The following is a 19,254-nucleotide window of genomic DNA, read 5'->3' as shown; positions in this document are numbered from 1 at the left end:
TACCTTACTTGAATAGCTAGAAAAACCCGGTGATTATTGAGTCGCCACATGACATGACTATGGAATGCTGTTTCAACAAAGACAACTTATACAAATCCCAAGCCCTTTATTTCATTATTATTATTTTATTTATTTATTTTGTTGGGGGGGGAGGCGTCATATTTTGCGCCACCATTTTTACCTCGACCATGACCTCAAATTAGAGAAGGGGAGGTGTCACATGAACGGACATGCCAATTATGTCCGGACACGGTAGAGGACGAGTTCCACTTTGTCGTGCAGTAAATATGCGCAGTTAAGAACACACTTTTTCGAAAAATCTAGCAGATCCTGGTGATTTGATTTCGCTAAGAAATCGGAGAGACTCGCCGCATTCCACCGTGCACTGGTGGCTAAGCGAACGGGAACGCCGTCAGGTACTTTGTCCGGATCCCTTTCTCCTTTCTCTTAGCTATATCCGCTATAACAATTTCACACAAATTCGAAAGTCGTGAAGCCGGACTAATGCAAAAACGTGAAGGATTTCATAATCGTGAAGGATTTCCAAATCCTGAAGGACTTTCAAAAATCGTGAATGATTTCGAAATCGTGAAGGATTTAAAAAATCGTGAACGATTTCGAAATCGTGAAGGATTTTAACAATCGTGAAGGATTTTAAAAATCGTGAAGGATTTTAAAAACCGTGAAGGATTTTTGAAATCGTTCACGACGGCCCAGGACGGTGAGCTGATCCCAATTCTGCATTTACTCAAACCACTTCGTCTACTACTACCAGTTCTCCACTACCAGTATAATGTTAATATTTCTTTATTGTAAATTACTGGATTAGGCATGATAAAGTGTGCTTTACATGCACAGACTGATCTATGCAGTTTACAATATCATAAGGGAGTATGTAAGCACTGTACCTGAAGATTTTTCCCAAATATGCAGTGTAATTCAGTGTAAATAAAAGCATGAAAACATTTATAGCGGGGCCAGCGCGGCCGCGCGCGGAGCTCCATAGGTATAGAAATATGGTAAGTTATGCGACTTGGTTTTGTGGTCATCGTGCGGTTACCCTGTGGTGTCACAAATCAGCCAGTAATCCAGCCGCGCAACTCTCAGGCCCCTCTCGGTCTTACGCTTTTATGTGCTTTTAGTTCAAAGTTCGTATGTTCACAGAAAAAAGGCAGTATTTAATGAGAAAATATGCGGATTCAAATGGACTGAAGTCTTTTAGGAACCGTTTTGTCTAAAGTACGAGTCGATAGTAAAATCTACCCGAGTGTTCGTGAATCCCGCCCGTCGCAACAGCTAAAAAGAGGACTATAGAGGAGGACTATGGAGGATCTACACTACCATCGTATATTCATTCACGTCTATATATATGTAAGAAGATCCTGAGAAGAAAGGGCCTTGATGTCTGTTTTCAGCTATAAAAATCATTCGCTTGTGTCGACGAGTTCCTTGCTAGCAGAAATTATACAACTTCACAGTTTACAACAAAAGCGAACAACACAACCACAACAGAAAGCGAAAAAAAAAAAGACTGCCAAGGTGAGTTTTAGACGACGGTTTGTATTGAGAATATGAAAGTTATTTTTCTTTTATTGTTGTGCTTTTATAATGCTCGTTTGTTCGTTTTTTTCCCCATAACCAATCGCTCAGACTAAAACACCATACCAGCTTTAGTTTGACGTCAAGATGCCATATCAAAGTCATATATATCCTTGTTTTGATGTAAATACGTAAATACTTACAGGTTCTAATATATAGATTTAGGCACTGCCTAAAAGCGGAGCCAGCATAAACACCTTTTGTGTTGACTGATCAAAGGTATTATTGGGGGATCTAGGATCCTGCTCTCTACTGAGATTTATTTATTGTACCAACCAAATGGATCCAGGCCTTATTCAATAATTTAAATTATGCAGTACATCAAAGTTAACAAACACAATTCCTGGTGTGGATATGGCTGTCAAAGTTGTCAAGAGTCTAATGGTAAATTCTTATGTCCCATCATAGAAGTTCCATCATGAATATCTTTTTTTAATCAAAACAATACTCCCACAAGCTTTGCCCTTGTGCAGAAAATGTCATGGATGTAACAGCATTCCAAAGATTCGAAATAATATATTTAAACTGTTTAGATGCCATACTGTGATTTTTATGTATTGATTTAGTGGCAATTCTCTCCTTCATTGTACCAAATATTCAGAAAAATGTCTGGAAATTAAACTCCAAAAATATATCTCCTTTCATGCATTACATATTGGTGCACCCACCATTTACCATATAGTGGCCTTGTTGTTGGTGGCCTACTCCCAAATGAATGCAATGAAGAAAAAACAGATTGAAAATGCTAACTTCTAATTTCAAACCAAACCCTTTCATTGATCTATGTTTGGGGTAGAGAGGAATCAAAGAATATCAATTGACTAAAAAATAATCGACGGGAGAGGAGATAAAAATTGAATTGACTCAACTTGAAAGGTTTGGTGAAAAAAAATATAACAGTAATGAAAATAATTTGATTGAGAATTTCTTGACATTTCCCCTTTCCCATTATCTTAACCCTTTCACCACCACAGGCCTCTAAAGAGGCCATGTCTTTGCTATCCAAGTTATGTGAACAGAATTCTATTATTGAAAAAGAACAAGGTTGTTGCTAGTGTAAAGTTTAAGTATCTTGCCCTAAAAAACCCTTCCCCTTAACACAATGACCCTTCAATTGGCCTGTACCGGCTTTGGGGAATACCAAGAAACCCCAAAAATTCATAAATGCAAACTAAACACAACAAGATGAAGATACTCAGGCATCAGTCTAAGGGATAAATGGTCTTGAAGATATGCATCCAACCAAGTTGTTGGCAACTACTCTTAAGCCAAATAATAGCACAGGTTCTTTGAAAAATTTAAAATCGAAAAAGGAGAGAAAAGCAGAATCACCCCTCTCAATAAAACGCTCAAAATACCACACAAGGGAGAGAGATCAGCAAACACAGCTCAAGACACAAATAGATACCTTTATTCTGATCCTCCAGGTACATTTCCATGGCCTCAAAACACAATGTCCGCTCCTTGAAGGATTGTACAACCACGAAGATGTCTTTACGTATTGCAAAGCATTCTGGGAGATCCAGGGGAAAATTCACGAGGGGAGGGGCAGTCAACACTCCTCTACCCAAAGTCAGATGGTTTTTTATAAGTCTTTTCACCCCGAAGCCAAAGAAATCAATTCCAGGTCCTACAGACCCAGAATAGCAGTGTAAACAATTTTGGAATCAATTTGGTTTCAGAAAAGACAGCATTTACTAGAGCTGTGGTGATTCATTAGAAAATTATTTTCTCATCCATGCAAAGCCAAACAAGAAATAATCATCATGAATCCACCTTTGCTTGCAAATATCCATAAGCAAATCACTCAATTATGCCCCAAAAGACTTCATTATGTCCTGATACACTCTCCTAATATGCTCATAGCTGTATTTTTGATGAAAATAAGCAACCATCAACTTGTGCTGGCTTCAGCACAACGACGAGGGATTAAAAGTGGGGACTGCAAAGCACTGTTGGAAAGCTTGGATACCGCTGACTAGGTGCAGCTGTGTTTGACTTTTACGGGCTGTATAAAGCTCAGAGTAGGAGGGGAGGTATCTGTTTTCAGTCTGTAAATTTTGTAAATTCAGCTCAAAAAAAGCCAGGAGTCAATGGGTTAATAAAAGTTCCATTAATGTACATTTGTAAAGCTACATTCTGACAAGCTTTGTTCTTGCGAAGAACAATGGATGAAACAGGATTTCAAAGATGGAATATAGTGTCAGACACAATTTTAGATAAGATGTAATGCTGAAGATTTAATGTACCATTTTAAGTGGTGATTTTCCATCCCCATGGGAATTAATTTCTACAAATATACATCCAGTAATGCATTATATTTTGGTGTTTTGAGAAAACCTGGATCTAACTATTCCAATGAAATAAATCTAAACATCTAAAATAAATGTAATGGGCAAGAGACTTGGAAAGAAAATCCTAAAAAGAAAATATAAGTGAAAGTTATAAATGAAAATTTCTAATTTAAAAATCAAATCTGTTCATTAATTTATTTTTGGTGTAGAGGGGAAATAGAAAAGAGCATCAATTGCATAAAAATAGTCAACAGGGAGAAGAAAAAGGAAGAAAATATAATAACAATAATGTGATAATTATATTCAGTACTTTTCTAAAATATCCCCTTTCCCATTATCTTTAGGTTGATAGAAAACTATTTTCTTTACAGATTTATTATTTAAAAAGCAAAAGTTTGTTTTTAGTTTTATATTATATAAGTATCTTGTTCTAAAAAAAACCTATGAGTGTGTACTGCTGAATCACATAGTAATGAACTAGTCATTTGCACCCCCTCCCTTATGGTCCTGCAGAAGTCAGGGGTTAATGTGGGGTTTTAGACCACTTTTTAACCAGAATATTTCAAGAGGGGTGGTGGTATTGACTGTTTATTTTGACTCTTAACTTGGAAACAGGCTTTTATTAAAGTTTAATCCCCCACCCTTCCCTGGGACCATGGGTGTGGGGGTATCAAATGACTAGTGAATAAGAACATCCTACTGTTCTCTTCAAGACATGATTTTTAATTCTCATGTCTTCCAGTCTTTAGCATTCATCTTGGCCCTCAGGTAGTTCCTGGTTCATAAAAGAGTGAAAACAATTATTTATTATTTCTTTCAAAACAATAATTGTATCAAGCCATTTATAATCTAACTAATTTTCCACAACTATTTGAAAAAAAATAAACACATGAGATGCAAGATGCAGACAATAACAACAATACATATTGAAAATAGGGTTTTTTTTTATCCTCGGTAAGGAAAATTTATCTTGTAAGTTGAAAAAGCTGCTGTATCTTCTAAGGATATGTATCTTCTTAGGACTAAGAGCACAGGATATAAAGACAAGAACGGTCTTCTTTAGCAGTATTTGACAAATGCAACACGATATTGGTTAGCCTTAATGAAATATCTCAACACAATCAATCTGCCCTGAAGAAGTCTTATTAAAGACGAATTCCAGTTTTTGTTGTATCGTATTTTATTCAACAAAATCAAGAATATAGATAAAACGAAGAATGTCAAAACAAAACCTGTTATGCTCAAATAATTTGATTACTAAGTTAAGTACTCGCATTCTCAAAGCATACAAAAAGGACAACAAAAAGCCTAATAACTTTTATATCCTCAATAGACAATACAAATCGTCGTCCGAAACTCACCTGGCATTGTTTGTTTTTTTGTTTTTTTTGGTCGCTTTCTTGTGGTTCTGTTCGCTTTTTAATGTGAACTGTTACTTGCTTAAATTTACTAGCTAAAACCAGATAAATCTTGGCGTGAATGAATGTTAGTAGATCTCCTCTAGTTGACTTTACCCTTAAGTCACAAAATTTGAGTCAAAATAAATAATTATCGCATAATCGACAAGAACTTTCTCCCCTGCTCCGTGCTTGTATTTAGTCGACATTTCGGGGCCGAGTGGGGCCTGGGAGTCGCGCGGCTGACTGGCTGGCGAGTGACACCACAGGGTACCCGCGCGATGACCACAAAAACCAAGTCGCATACCTATACCATATTTCTATGCCTATGGGGCTACGCGCGCGACCTGCGGCCGCGCTTAGCTCCGCTAATATATAGATTTAGGCACTGCCTAAAAGCGGAGCCAGCACCTTCTGTGTTGACTGATTGAGGTATTTTTGGGGGATCTAGGATCCTGCTCTTTACTGAGATTTATTTATTGTACCAACCAAATGGATCCAGGCCTTATTCAATAATTTAAATTATGCAGTACATCAAAGTTAACAAACACAATTCCTGGTGTGGATATGGCTGTCAAAGTTGTCAAGAGTCTAATGGTAAATTCTTATGTCCCATCATAGAAGTTCCATCATGAATATCTTTTTTTTAATCAAAACAATACTCCCACAAGCTTTGCCCTTGTGCAGAAAATGTCATGGATGTAACAGCATTCCAAAGATTCGAAATAATATATTTAAACTGTTTAGATGCCATACTGTGATTTTTATGTATTGATTTAGTGGCAATTCTCTCCTTCATTGGACCGAATATTCAGAAAAATGTCTGGAAATTAAACTCCAAAAATATATCTCCTTTCATGCATTACATATTGGTGCACCCACCATTTACCATATAGTGGCCTTGTTGTTGGTGGCCTACTCCAAAATGAATGCAATGAAGAAAAAACAAATTGATTTTGGAAGCAAATCCTAAAAAAAACATCTAAGGCATCACTGACAGTGCTAAAATGCTAACTTCTAATTTCAAACCAAACCCTTTCATTGATCTATGTTTGGGGTAGAGAGGAAGGAAAGAATATCAATTGACTAAAAAATAGTCGACGGGGGAGGAGATATAAAGGAAATTGACTCAACTTGAAAGGTTTGTTGAAAAAAATATAACAGTAATGAAAATAATTTGATTGAGCATTTCTTGACATTTCCCCTTTCCCATTATCTTAACCCTTTCATCACCACAGGCCTCTAAACAGGCCATGTCTATGCTATCCAAGCTATGTGAACAGAATTCTATTATTGAAAAAGAACAAGGTTGTTGCTAGTGTTATAAAGTTTAAGTATCTTGCCCTAAAAAACCCTTTCCATAATAAAAGTTTCATTAATGTACATTTGTAAAGCTACATTCTAACAAGCTTTGTCCTTGCAAAGAACAAGTAATGGATGAAACAGGATTTCAAAGATAGAATATAGTGTCAGACACAATTTTAGATAAGATGCAATACTGAAGTTTTAATGTACCATTTTAAGTGGTGATTTTCCATCCCCATGGGAATTAATATCTACAAATATACATCCAGTAATGCATTATATTTTGGTGTTTTTAGAAACCCTGGATCCAACCATTCCAATGAAATAAATCTAAACCTTTAAAATAAATGTAATGGAAAAGGAAAGGAAATCCTAAAAAGAAGATATAAGTGAAAGTACTAAATGAAAATTTCTAATTTAAAAATCAAATCTGTTTATTAATTTATTTTTGGTGTAGAGGGGAAATAGCAAAGAGCATCAATTGCATAAAAATAGTCAACATGGAGAAGGAAAGGAATAAATATGACTCTTCTTTAAATGTTTGAAAAGAAAATATAATAACAATAATGTGATAATTATATTCAGTACTTTCCTAAAATATCCCCTTTTCCATTATCTTTAGGTTAATAAAGATACAGATTTATTATTTAAAAAGCAAAAGTTTGTTTTTAGTTTTATATAATATAAGTATCTTGTTCTAAAAAAAACCTATTGATTGTGTACTGCTGAATCACATGGTAATGCCCTAGTCATTTGAGCCCCCTCCCTTATGGTCCTGGGGAAGTCAGGGGTTATTGTGGGGTTTTAGATTACTTTTTAACCAGAATATATCAAGAGGGATGGTGGTATTGACTGTTTTTGACTCTTAACTTGGAAACAGGCTTTTATTAAAGTCTAATCCCCCACCCTTTCCTGGGACCATGTGTGTGGGGGTATCAAATGACTAGTGAATAAGAACTCCCTACTGTCTTTCAGACATGTCTTTCAAGACATGGTTTTCAATTCTCATGTCTTCCAGTCTTTAGCATTCATCTTGGCCCTCAGGTAGTCCCTGGTTCATAAAAGAGTAACATTTCTTTCAAAACAATCTTTTCATCAAGACATTTATAATCTGACTAATTTTCACAAATATTTGAAAAAATAATAATAAACACATGAGATGTAAGATGCAGACAATAACAATACATATTGGCAACAGGGGTTGAATTTTGTTTTGTTTTTATCCTCGGTAAGGAAAATTTCTCTTGTAAGTTGAAAAAGTTGCTGTATCTTCTAAGGATATGTATCTTCTTAGGACTAAGAGCACAGGATATAAAGACAAGAACGGTCTTCTTTACCAGTATATGACAAATGCAACACGATATTGGTTAGCCTTTATGAAATATTTCAACAGAATCAAGAATAAAGATAGAACAAAGAATGCCAAAACAAAATGTGTTATGCTCATTCTCAAAGCAAACAAAAAGGACAACAAAAAGCCCAATAACTGTCATATCCTCAATAGACAAAAGAAATCGTCGTCTGAAACTCACCTTGAATTTTGTCGCTTTTTTGTGGTTTTGTTCGCTTTTTAATGTGACCTATTACTTACTTAAATTTACTAGCAAAAACCAGACATATCCTTACATAAATCTTGGCGTGATTGAATGTTAGTAGATCTCCTCTAATTGACTTTATCCTTAAGTCACAAAATTTGAGGCAAAAAGAAATAATCAACGCATGACAAGAACTTTTCCCTTGCTCTGTGCTTGTATTTAGCCGCCATTACGGGGCCGAGTGAGGCCTGGGAGTTGCGCGGCTGACTGGCTGGCTGGCTGGCTGTCTGGCGAGTGACACCACAGGGTACCCGCGCAATGACCACAAAACCAAGTCGCATAGTTATACCATATTTCTATACCTATGGAGCTCCGCGCGCGACCTACGGCCGCGCTGGCTCCGCTATAAACTCAGGCGTGTATTCCTCACGGTAAGTAAGAATTTAACGACAGAAATACGTAGTAGTCTAGTTACTGTATCAATGCCACTTAGCTTGTTGGATTTATACATTTGTTTCTAGAGTTTTCTTTGAGAATTCGTAGTCTAATCAAACATGTTGAGCATAACACATCCTTTGATATTCTTCGTTCTCTCTATACTTTATTGACTGCGTTGAGATATTTAATAAAGGCTGACAAATATTATCCTGTCATATATTGCTATAGAAGACCTTTCTTGTCTTTATATTCTGTGTATTGAGTCTTTTCAAAGATACAGCAACATTTTTTCAACATTATAATAACAACTTTACAACTACATAAGAATTTCTCTTAGAAAAAAGAAATGCAACCCTTATTACCTATATTGTTTTTGCTTTTATATTGTCTGCATCTTGCATACTTTCTAATGTGTTTATTTATTTTTATTCAAATAGTTGTGGAAAATTAGTAAGGTTATAAATTGCATGATAAAAATATTGTTTTGAAAGAAAAAACATAATTAATTGTTTTCACTTTTATTTAGGTAAAACCAACCAAGGACTACCTAAGGGCCATGATTGATTCTAAAGGCTGAAAGGCATAATAATAGGCAAGTATTAAGATAATATAGTAGGGGATTTCTTACTTTAATATTACAGTATAAGTATAAGAGCAAGATACTTGCTCTCAATGATAAATCTGTAAAGAAAACATTTATCTATCAACCTAACATAATGAGGAAAGGGAAAATGTTAGGAGAGTGTTGTTGCATTATTGTTATTTTTTTATCAAAGATATACTCCCATTTCTTCCTTTTTTCTCTCTGCTGACTATTTTTGTATTCAATTGATATTATTTGCTGTTTCCCTTCTGCACCCTAAATAAATTAAAATATGTTAGCTTTGAAATAAGACATTTTCATTTAGCACTACTTTCAGTAATATCAAGGATTTTTTGTTAGAATTTGCTTCCCAAGTAAATTTATTCTTCTCCATTTAATTTTGGAGTAGCATTAGCATGTGTGGATCCAGGGTTTTTATAAAACAGCAGGCCACCATGCTAAAGGGTGGGTGCACCAATATGTAATGCATGACTGTAATATCCTTGGTGATGGAGTATTACCAGTATGTGATAGACAAAACTTCCATATGGCACCTGAAATGTATAACTGTATCATTATATCTTTGGAATGCTGTTTCATTCATTATTTTTTTCTTTGCAAGGGCAAAGCTCTATACTTCTATAAAAAAGTTCTATACTTCTAAAAAGGGAAGAGATTTTGTATTAGGTCAAAGTTAATCAAATAATATAAAGATAACAACAAACTTGTGCTTATTCAATAATAAATTTGTAAAGAAAACAGTTTTATATCAATCCTAAAGGTAATAGGGAAAGGGAAAAATACTAGGAAAGTGCTCAGTCAAGTTATTATTGCATTATTGTTATAAATGTTTTAGAATAGAGTAACATTTTTTCAAATAGAGTCACATTTCTCCCTTTTCTCTACTCCCCAATATAGATCAATGAACATGGTTTGGTTTGAAATTAGAAACTTTCAGTTATTTAGGATTTGCCTCCATTGCATTCATTTTTTAGTAGCCTGTATGATTGGATCCAAAGTTTCTAAAAATAAGGCTAAAGGGTGGGTGCACCAATATGTAATGCATGTCAGGAGGTATATTTGTGGAGTTTAATTTCAACATCTTCTTCTGAATAATCAGTTGCAGTACGTGAAAACTACAGTATGGCATCTAATTCTTTGGAATACTGTTACATCTTTGATATATTCTTCACAAGGTCAAAGTTTGTTAGAATGCTATTTTGATAAAAAACAAAATATAGATAGTGGAGTTAAATAAGAGGGAAAATAAGAATTGACCATTAGACTCTTGAAAATCATTCTCGTCACCTAAGACACCTAAACTTTGACAACCTTTTTCACACCAAGGTTTAGTATTTGTTAACTTTCATACTGCATATTAAATATTATTAAATTAGTGCTTGCTTGATACATTTGGAGGGGCCAATGCAACAGACCCATACCGAGGACTTTTCTTGGGGGGGGGGAGTTCTCTGATAAAAATCTGACCGCGCCGTATTTCCAGGGGAGGTTTAATGTCGGATTTGGCTACATACCAGAGTGAGTTTTGTCTACAAATAATAGCACGCCTATTGAGAACCGAAAGTGTTCCTTTGGCCGTTGTGTGTGTGGGTGTGTGGGGGTGGGGGGGGTCGCAGCTCCTAGGTACGAGCCTGTACAATTCATAATGACATGGAAGTAAAAAATGACTTTTTTAATCTCATTAAAAAAATTTTTAAAGACACCTAGAACCCCCCAAATTACCCCTATCAGTCAACACAAAAAGGTATCAAATGCTGGCTCCGCCTTTAGGCAGTGCCTAAATCTATATATTAAAAACTAGTTGTTGTTTGAGTTTGTTAGGTAGCATGCCTATAGTCATCCTCGCATGGTATCATATATGAACCGACACTGGTGACAGTGCATTACAAAATCTGTCCTAGTCAATTGGTATTCTACTGGAGGCAGTCTCAAAGTCTCAAGGGGGAAGTAAGATGCGAAGTGGAGGCTAATCCAGATTATGAGAGCAATGGGAATGTAAGTTTGTATTTTTAAAGATGCATCAGATCATCTTCATTTTATTATCTTCATTTTACTAATTTTGGATGGAACTCTCAATTCCAAGCAGCAGAGCTAGGGGTATGGGGCCCTGTTCCCTTTTCTCAAAATATAGAAATCAGAAAACCCCGATTGTTTATTGTTTCATCTTTTGTAAATGTTTTCAGTGATGGAAAAATAAACTGCATGGTTAGGGAAATTTCACGTTGCCTTTGTTATTGAATAGTTACACAAAATCGTTGTATAGGTAAGATGTGTCTTGAACTACAAAAACAACACACCAATTTACTATATTCAACATATACATAAACCGAGATGTGTGCATTTTGACGAAAAGTATTTTGTAAAAATAAAGATACACATTTAGGAGCCTGGGCATATGGAGAGGGGCTATTATTTTATAGCGGAGCCAGTGCGGCCGCAGGCAGGTATAAAGAAATGGTATATAACTATGCGACTCAGTTTTTTGGACATCGCGCGGGTAGCCTGTGGTCGCCCGCTAGCCAATTTTGCTCTTGCAACTCGCGTCCAACACAGTTTTGCATTATTTTTTCGTAGTGGCTGAAACAAAGAAAGAAAATCGATAAACTTAACAATTTTCATAAATAAAGACGTACAAACGATGGACAAAAGGACAAGCGATGGGTTTGGGAAAAGGAGGTAAATAAGACTTTATTTTTAGCGTTTCACCGGATGAAATCTTCTTGTGTTGACATTTTTTAACACTCTAATTTAAATTGCACACTCAAGCATTTAACTTAACTTATATATTTAAACTTATTTTAAGTATAAACTTTCCTTAGTAATTCAGCTAGGTTGTTCATCCATTATTCCATAAAAAGAATATAAAAGTCATGTGGTAATTGTTTTTTTCAATCAAAGAAAATGTTGTTATATATTTCTTTCCTTTTACGTAAGTAAGTAATTAGTAACTTACTTATATATAAGAAGTACTTAAACCTAGCTAATTACATTTTCGCGTCACTTTAATTTCGCGAATTTCGCGATTTTAGAAAATTCGCGAAAATAAAGTGACGTGAAAATTAGGATGTACGATAATTAAGTGAGTACACAACAAGCCTTTGGGGGAATTTTGGCCGTTTAATAAGCTTTTTGGAAACACCCTGTCTATTTAGTCATCTAAAGTACTTATAGTACGGTAAAGGGTTGGTTGGATTTGTATTTATAGACTTTTATGAAAATAAATTTAGCCCACGCATCTTTTTGTTACAAATTGTTTCAAGTTTGATGAGTACAGCACATTTTTATTCCACTTGTTTTACTTGATTTTATTAACCCAAAATCGCGAAAATAATGTGATGTGTTTTTTTACGAAAACAGGAAAATCTCGAAAATAAAATGTCGCGAAATATCGCCATCTCAAAATCGCGAAATTTTGACGTCGCAAAAATTAAGTGTAATAAGGTACTTACGCCTATAATACAAGAAATAACTTTAAGTAAGCACTCGAGTGCGCTGTTGGAGACTTCAAGTGGTAAGTCATTAATAAACAGGATAAACACTAAGGGACCTAAAATCGAGTAATGGGTAATGTAATGGGTTGCGAATCTGATAGCTGACCACTTATTGTGACTTTCTGTTTTCGGTCTTCTAGATAAGACTTGAACCAATTTAGTGACTTTCCATATGAAGAGCTTCTTAATAAGCGTGTCATGGTCTACTAAATCAAACGCCTTTCGGTAGTCTATGAGATTCAAGCCAGATATTAGTCCCTGATCCATATTTCCAATGAGATAGTCAATCAACTTTACTAGGGCAGTATCGCACGAGTGATAGGGACGGAAACCTGACTGGTTACTACTTAATAGCTTGTGGCTGTTTAGGTATTCATATAAGCAAACCTGTATGTGTCATTCAATAATGTTGGACAGGGCAGGTAAAATACTGATGGGCCGGTAGTTATCAACACTCAGGCGGTCTCCAGCTTTATACATTGGACAGACTTTCGCCTCTTTCCAGCGCGCAGGGAATCGTCCAGTTTTTATACTTTGGTTGATGATCTTAGTCAACAATGGAGCTATGGCTGGGGCTGCAGCCCTTAGAAGGCGAGCACTTATACCGTCCAAACCTGTGGCTTTACATGTTCGTAGTTGAAGAAGATAACCTTGCACAAATTCTTGCATGACTTTGGGTATTTCAAATTTAGTGCCACTCGGGATTTTGCTATCAACAAACCCTTTTAACTTTTAGAAATCTGAAGTTGACATCGTTCTCATGTTGACATTGCTATTTCTGTAGGTGGCAGCAACGGAAACAAAAAACTCGTTAAATGCATTATCTATTTCACGTGGATCTATGATGGTGGGTGTGTTGCTTGCATTGGCTCTTAGTTGCGAAGGTGACGGTTTACTTGTCTGCCCGATAGCATTTTTTAGATGTCTCCAGAATTCCTTTGCCGTTGAACTCTGTTCAAATGACTTGTTGAAATGATTTCGTTTAGCTTCTCGGATGGATTGAAAAACGTTATTTCGAGCTGATTTAAAAGTTTCCCACGCATCTGAGTCACTATTACACTTTCGGGCTCTCTCTAGCAGCCTGTCGCGGTCTCTAATGGCTGCGTAGAGTTCAGGCGTCATCCACTGTGGTTGGCTTTGTTTCTTTACACGCTTTCTAATAAGAGGAGCATGTATATCAGCGATACTTAGGAAAGTCAGATTCCAATAATCCACTGCGTCATCAAGGTCATCAAAGGTGTCCAGCACACTCCACGGGGCCTCATCAAGGTCTTTTAGGAAGGCCTCCTCATCCAGCTTCTTGCAGTCACGGTAGGAAATATAGACATGGTTTTTATCTGCTGCGCGATCTTGTTTCTTTTTGTATCTGCGCACAACGCACACTGGTAAATGATCTGGTAGTCCGATGTTGCATACCTTGGTCTCTGTGATGCACTGTAGCTGGTTGGTGTAAACGTGATCCAAGCAAGCCTGGCTCTCTGGACGAGTCACTTCATTGATGGTTTGAGTGAAACCAAGGCTGGTGAGGAACTTGATTAGACGATGCTTTTGGTTTTGCTGTTTGAGGAAGTTGATGTTGAAATCCCCCAGTAGTAGCTCTTCTTTGTTGGTGATGTACATTTTTTCTATGAGACCTTCTAGCTTAGCATCCATTTCAGCAGTTGAATCCGGCACACGATAGACTCAGGCAATAATAATTGGGCAGTTGGACTTGCACGGTATCACTTGAGTGCAAAGGAGCTCTGTGTCACTTGATTCTAGAGTTGGTAAACGGGTATAAGCCATAGCGTGAGGTACGTACATCATTACTCCTCCCCTTTCCTTTCTAGTTCTATCTTTCCGCTCAAAATGATATCCAGGGATCCCATATTCTTCGTTCGTGTGTGAGGAATTCAGCCATGTCTCGGTAATAATCATCACATCAATCTCCGTACGAGGGTGTGTAAGGATTTCTTTTATTTGCTCGTATTTATCATTATTGAAGCTCCTCGCGTTCCAATGACATATTCTTACACCATTTTTGGACAGTGGAATGCATGGCAGATGGACGTTAGTAGCGTGATTTGTAGCTTGTGGACCTGGATTAAGCTGGACGTCATTTGAAAGGCAGACCAGTAGTAGTGCAATGGAGGCGCTTCTTAGTAAGTCTAAACAAACACGAGCCGGGGCAGTGGACGACGATGGAGTAGATTTGTGTAGTCGTCTGAAGTGAAATTGCGGTGTATCATTTATAATAAGGGCATTTGAAGCTTGGAGTAACACAGAGCTATTGTCATGACTGTCATTTATCCCTCGCAGCACCAAACACAGGAATGTCAAAGTGAGGAGCTTCCGATGCCAAATCATCATTTATCCCTCGCAGCACCAAACACAGGAATGTCATAGTGAGGAGCTTCCAATGCCAAATTATCCTGAGCGCTCTCACTAAGAACAGCGCGTGCAGTCAGAATTCAACGGTCAGCTCGAGGATGGAGTCTGTTGTCGGTTGTCCCTGACGAATCTGTGTTTGTCCGCGCTAACCAACGAAGACAAGCCGAAAGCTGCGCGAGCCGCGAAAAACTACAACTTTCAACGGAGAAACTTTTAAAAGAACTTGTGAAACTTCTCAAATTCTTAATCGTGTAAGTCCAGCCGCTTGCTTCTTGAGCACGATGACCTTATAATGAAATCCACAACTTTTCAGATTTGGCCGTCAATGGAAAGCGCAAAAATAAAGCTGATTTTCAGGAGCCGGTTTGCGCGTGACTGCCTTATCTGAAGAGCGCGCCAGCGAAGAGTCAGCGGTGCATGATTCACCGCACGTTCGCAATACTAAAGAGCTTCTACGAATACTATGGCGACTACTGGGAATACTATGGAGAAAACAAGGAATTATTTGGTAGGTATGACTACTGTTATCAGATGTTTTAGGGGTTTTGCTCATCACGCCTTTCGAAGAGTGTCAATTGCTGCCTTTTAGAGCGTAGAAAAGGTCATAAACAAACTGAGGATCGATCGAATGAACTTACAGAACAACGAACACGTGCAGTTAAACTTACACCAGCACATGATACCTCACCAAATGACCCCAATTCGGTCTAAACAAATCAACCCAATGCCTACTATGGCGGATAACCAAACTAGTCCCTCGCCTCTGGGAAAGGCGAAAGGGATACAATCTGCCCAAACCTTATTGCCTGATGGCTGTAAGGCTTTGGTTACTAATACAGCTAAGCAAAATAACCCCATTGTAAGCAAACAACTCAACCCCAATGTGGGTAAACAAATCAACCCCATTGTGGGAAAACAAACTAACCCAATGCCTAAAATGGTGGGTAAACAAACTAACCCAATGCCTAAAATGGTGGGTAAACAAACTAACCCAACACCTATTGCGTTTGGAGGAAAACTAGCCCCGTTGTGGGTATCCAAACTAATCCTGTCATGGGTATCCAAACTAACCCAATGCCTATTACGGCGGGTAAACAATAAACTCAAGGTGGGTCAAACCACAAATCAATTCCCACAGGCGGGGATGAACGAGTCTCAATTTCTACTTGATGCTGAAAGCTGCACTAGTAATGACATGACAACTTTGAAAGCCATGACGAGTCCGGGTTGTTATTGAATACAAAAATTCATTAATTTGATACCCCTAAAGGATAGCAGTATCAGAATAGCCATTAAACACCCCCTGAGGGATAGTAGTTGGGTGAAGTGTATACCCTAAAAGATGATTATCTACACCCCATCTACATTTTTGGAGAGTCAAACCCCAGGGGGTGGGGGTCATGGCAGAAATTAGTAATGTACCCAAGACACCAGGATTTACTTGGAAATGGATATAAAATAAAACTACTCCAAAGCTAGTTTGCATCCCCTATATCCTTAAATTTGATACAAGTATTGCTAAAAAAAAGTGCATCCACGCAGGCTCCGCTTTTAGGCAGTACCTAAATCTATATATTACCTTTAATTTAAAGACTTTCAAAAAATGCCGCCGAGCCTATTGAGGCCGATTTTTTAAAACTGACTTTAAGCAAATTGAGAAAAGCATAGGGTTCTAGTTCCATTTGAAGCTGAAAATGGTTACATGCGGTGCTCTGGTGAGGTTCATTTCTTTACCTCTTTTCTGGCGCTTTTTGGTATCCCATTTTTATAAATAAAAAAAATGAGAATTATGAAGTTTGTAGAACTGTTCACAACTTGTTGGAGTGTTCTAACGGGGTTTAACGTGGTCTAACGGGGTTTAACTCGGGTAGCGGAGTCTAGCGTGGATTAACGAGGTCTAACGGGGTTGAGCGTTGTCTAACGAGGTTTAACATGGTCTAACGGGATTTAACGTAGTCTAACGGGGTGTTTAACGTTGTCTAACGTGACGCGGGTTAAACGTGTGCTAATGGGGTGTAACTTTGTCTAACGAGGCTTACCGTGGTCTAACGGGGTTAAACGTGGTCTAAAGGAGTTTAACTTGGCCTAACTGGGTATAACGTTGTCTAACGTGGCTTAACGTACGGGGTTCAACGTGGTCTAACGGGGTTTAACGTTGTTAACGTGGCTTAACATGGCTTAACGGGGGCTAACGTTGTCTAACGGGGTTTAACAGGGTATAAAGGGGTTTAACTTGGCCTAACTGGGTTTAATGTTGTCTGACGAGGCTTAACGTGGTCTAACGGGGTTTAACGTTGTCTAACGTGGCTTAACGTGGGTAAACGGAGTCTAACGGGGGCAAACGTTGTCTAACGGGGTTTAACATGGTCTAACGGGGTTAAACGTGGTATAGCGTAGCTTAACGTGGGTTTACACTGTTAGTTTCAGGGAGTTATTTTTACTCCACTCGGAGAGTAAAAACTACTCTTTGCGGTGAAGTACTTTTAAAGGAGTAATTTGAACTCCTTTATTGGAGTAAAAACTACTCCACTGAGGAGTAATTTTTTTGTTTACTCCCTTAACGGAGTAAGTTTTACTCTGCTGAGAATTAGTATCGAATGTTTATTAAAAAAAAGAGTAATTTTCACTCTTGTTGGTCAAATAATGGAGTAAAAAGTACTCTTTTCTGGGAGTAATTTTAGCAGAGTGAAAACTACTCCAACTATCTGAAGTGAAAAGAGTTATTTTTACTCCAGATGGTCAAGAAATGGAGTAAAAAAGTACACCTTTTTAGGGGGTAGGTTTTGAAGAGTAAAAACTACTCCAGCCATCTCGTGTTGAAAGAGTAGTTTTTACTCCAGCTGTATCTTTTTAGAGCAGTAACAAACCACTCCAAATATATAAAATAAAGGGAGTTGTTTTTTTACTCTGAATTAGCTGAATTTAAGAAGGAAAACGATAGTCTTTATTATATAAGACAAAAGATAAAAATAATAATTTATCGTATCTATTGGTATTGAGACAAAAAACTCTACCCTGTGCCTAGGAGTTTCCTAAGATTTCCTAAGTTCGATCAAAACAACAAAATATGATTAAACTTCCTACAAATTCCTAGGATTTCCTAGTATAAGCAGTAGACCAGAAAATGGAAATAATTTGGATAAGAAAATCTTAGGAAGAAGATTTGAAGTTCTACAATTTAGGAACTCTTAGGAAATCCTAAAAGAACATTTTCAATACAAGAACAGGCCTCACCATACTTGCATATATTGTCAGCTATACTACAACAATAAGAAATGTAATCAAAGACAGGCTTGGACTCGAACATAAGTTTTATGTGGTGTACTTTCAAAATTCGCTCAGAATAATTAGTACTGCATTTAAAAGAAAGATAGGTAGGGTGATAATTGTATAAAATTCTTAGATCCGATTTGAACATTATAAAATCATATATATTGTTTCTAATAGAAATGCTACTTGAGATTATAAAAAAAAGAAGTCCCGCTTTGCAGATAGAAGACGGCTCACCAGGGCTCGTAAAACCAAAATGTACCGGGCGTCCCTCGCTTTAGTGACCGAGAGGGGCTTGGGCCCAAGGCGCAAAATCATAACGGTCGAACGGAAGCCATTATCATAACCTCCAAACAGATAGCCGTTTATTCCCGTCTTTTCTACGCGTAATCCACCTTTTTTGAGGATTTGATGGCAGAACATGGATTGAAGTTAAAGGTTAGTGTGTAATGGGCTTTATAATGTGATAGGTTCAATACTAAATGTGATTTTTGCGACCAACTTCAGCATCAAATCATCGTTCGTGAGCGGATTTCTCGAACTAGACTGATATGTTTTGTGATTCTTTGTTATCTTCCAAAGCAATACTACCTTCTTATGTGTTTCTCTTATTATCCTTGCAGGACATTATGATAGAGATAGTAAAATGTGCTCGAGTTGAAAGCCAGAAAAGAAAGAAGTTTGAGGTATAAGGAATGTATCAATGCGTAAATCGCAAGAAACGAATAAAAACTTTGTAAACTTAAGTTATTCACTAATCACTGTACTTACATCTAAAGCGCCTATGCTTTATAAACTGTTACTTGAAGCACAAAATTGAATAACTTAGCTCAGTAAAAACCTAGTAATCAGTCTTGCACCTAAAATTTGTCCAGATATTTATTTTGAATATCTAATGTTAGTGTAGTTGGTTTTTGTCCGTATACTCTGATCACAGTAAACCCTGCATAT

At 37.1% G+C, this 19,254-nt stretch overlaps 2 long non-coding RNA genes across 2 annotated transcripts; both read left to right on the top strand.

Moving 5' to 3' along the window:
• Window positions 1-1,299: 1,299 nt before the first annotated feature.
• LOC125559922 lies at window positions 1,300-9,366 on the top strand. Its single transcript, XR_007306595.1, has 2 exons — window positions 1,300-1,539; window positions 9,095-9,366. It is a non-coding gene; the product is annotated as an uncharacterized LOC125559922 (long non-coding RNA).
• A 4,474-nt stretch (window positions 9,367-13,840) lies between these two features.
• Window positions 13,841-19,049, top strand: LOC125559902. Its single transcript, XR_007306581.1, has 2 exons — window positions 13,841-18,741; window positions 18,927-19,049. It is a non-coding gene; the product is annotated as an uncharacterized LOC125559902 (long non-coding RNA).
• The last annotated feature ends 205 nt before the right edge of the window (window positions 19,050-19,254 follow it).

This window comes from Nematostella vectensis, chromosome 14 (genome assembly GCF_932526225.1).
Source record: "Nematostella vectensis chromosome 14, jaNemVect1.1, whole genome shotgun sequence".
NCBI classification, from domain to species: domain Eukaryota; kingdom Metazoa; phylum Cnidaria; class Anthozoa; order Actiniaria; family Edwardsiidae; genus Nematostella; species Nematostella vectensis.
This window is presented reverse-complemented; position numbering and strand designations above follow the sequence as displayed.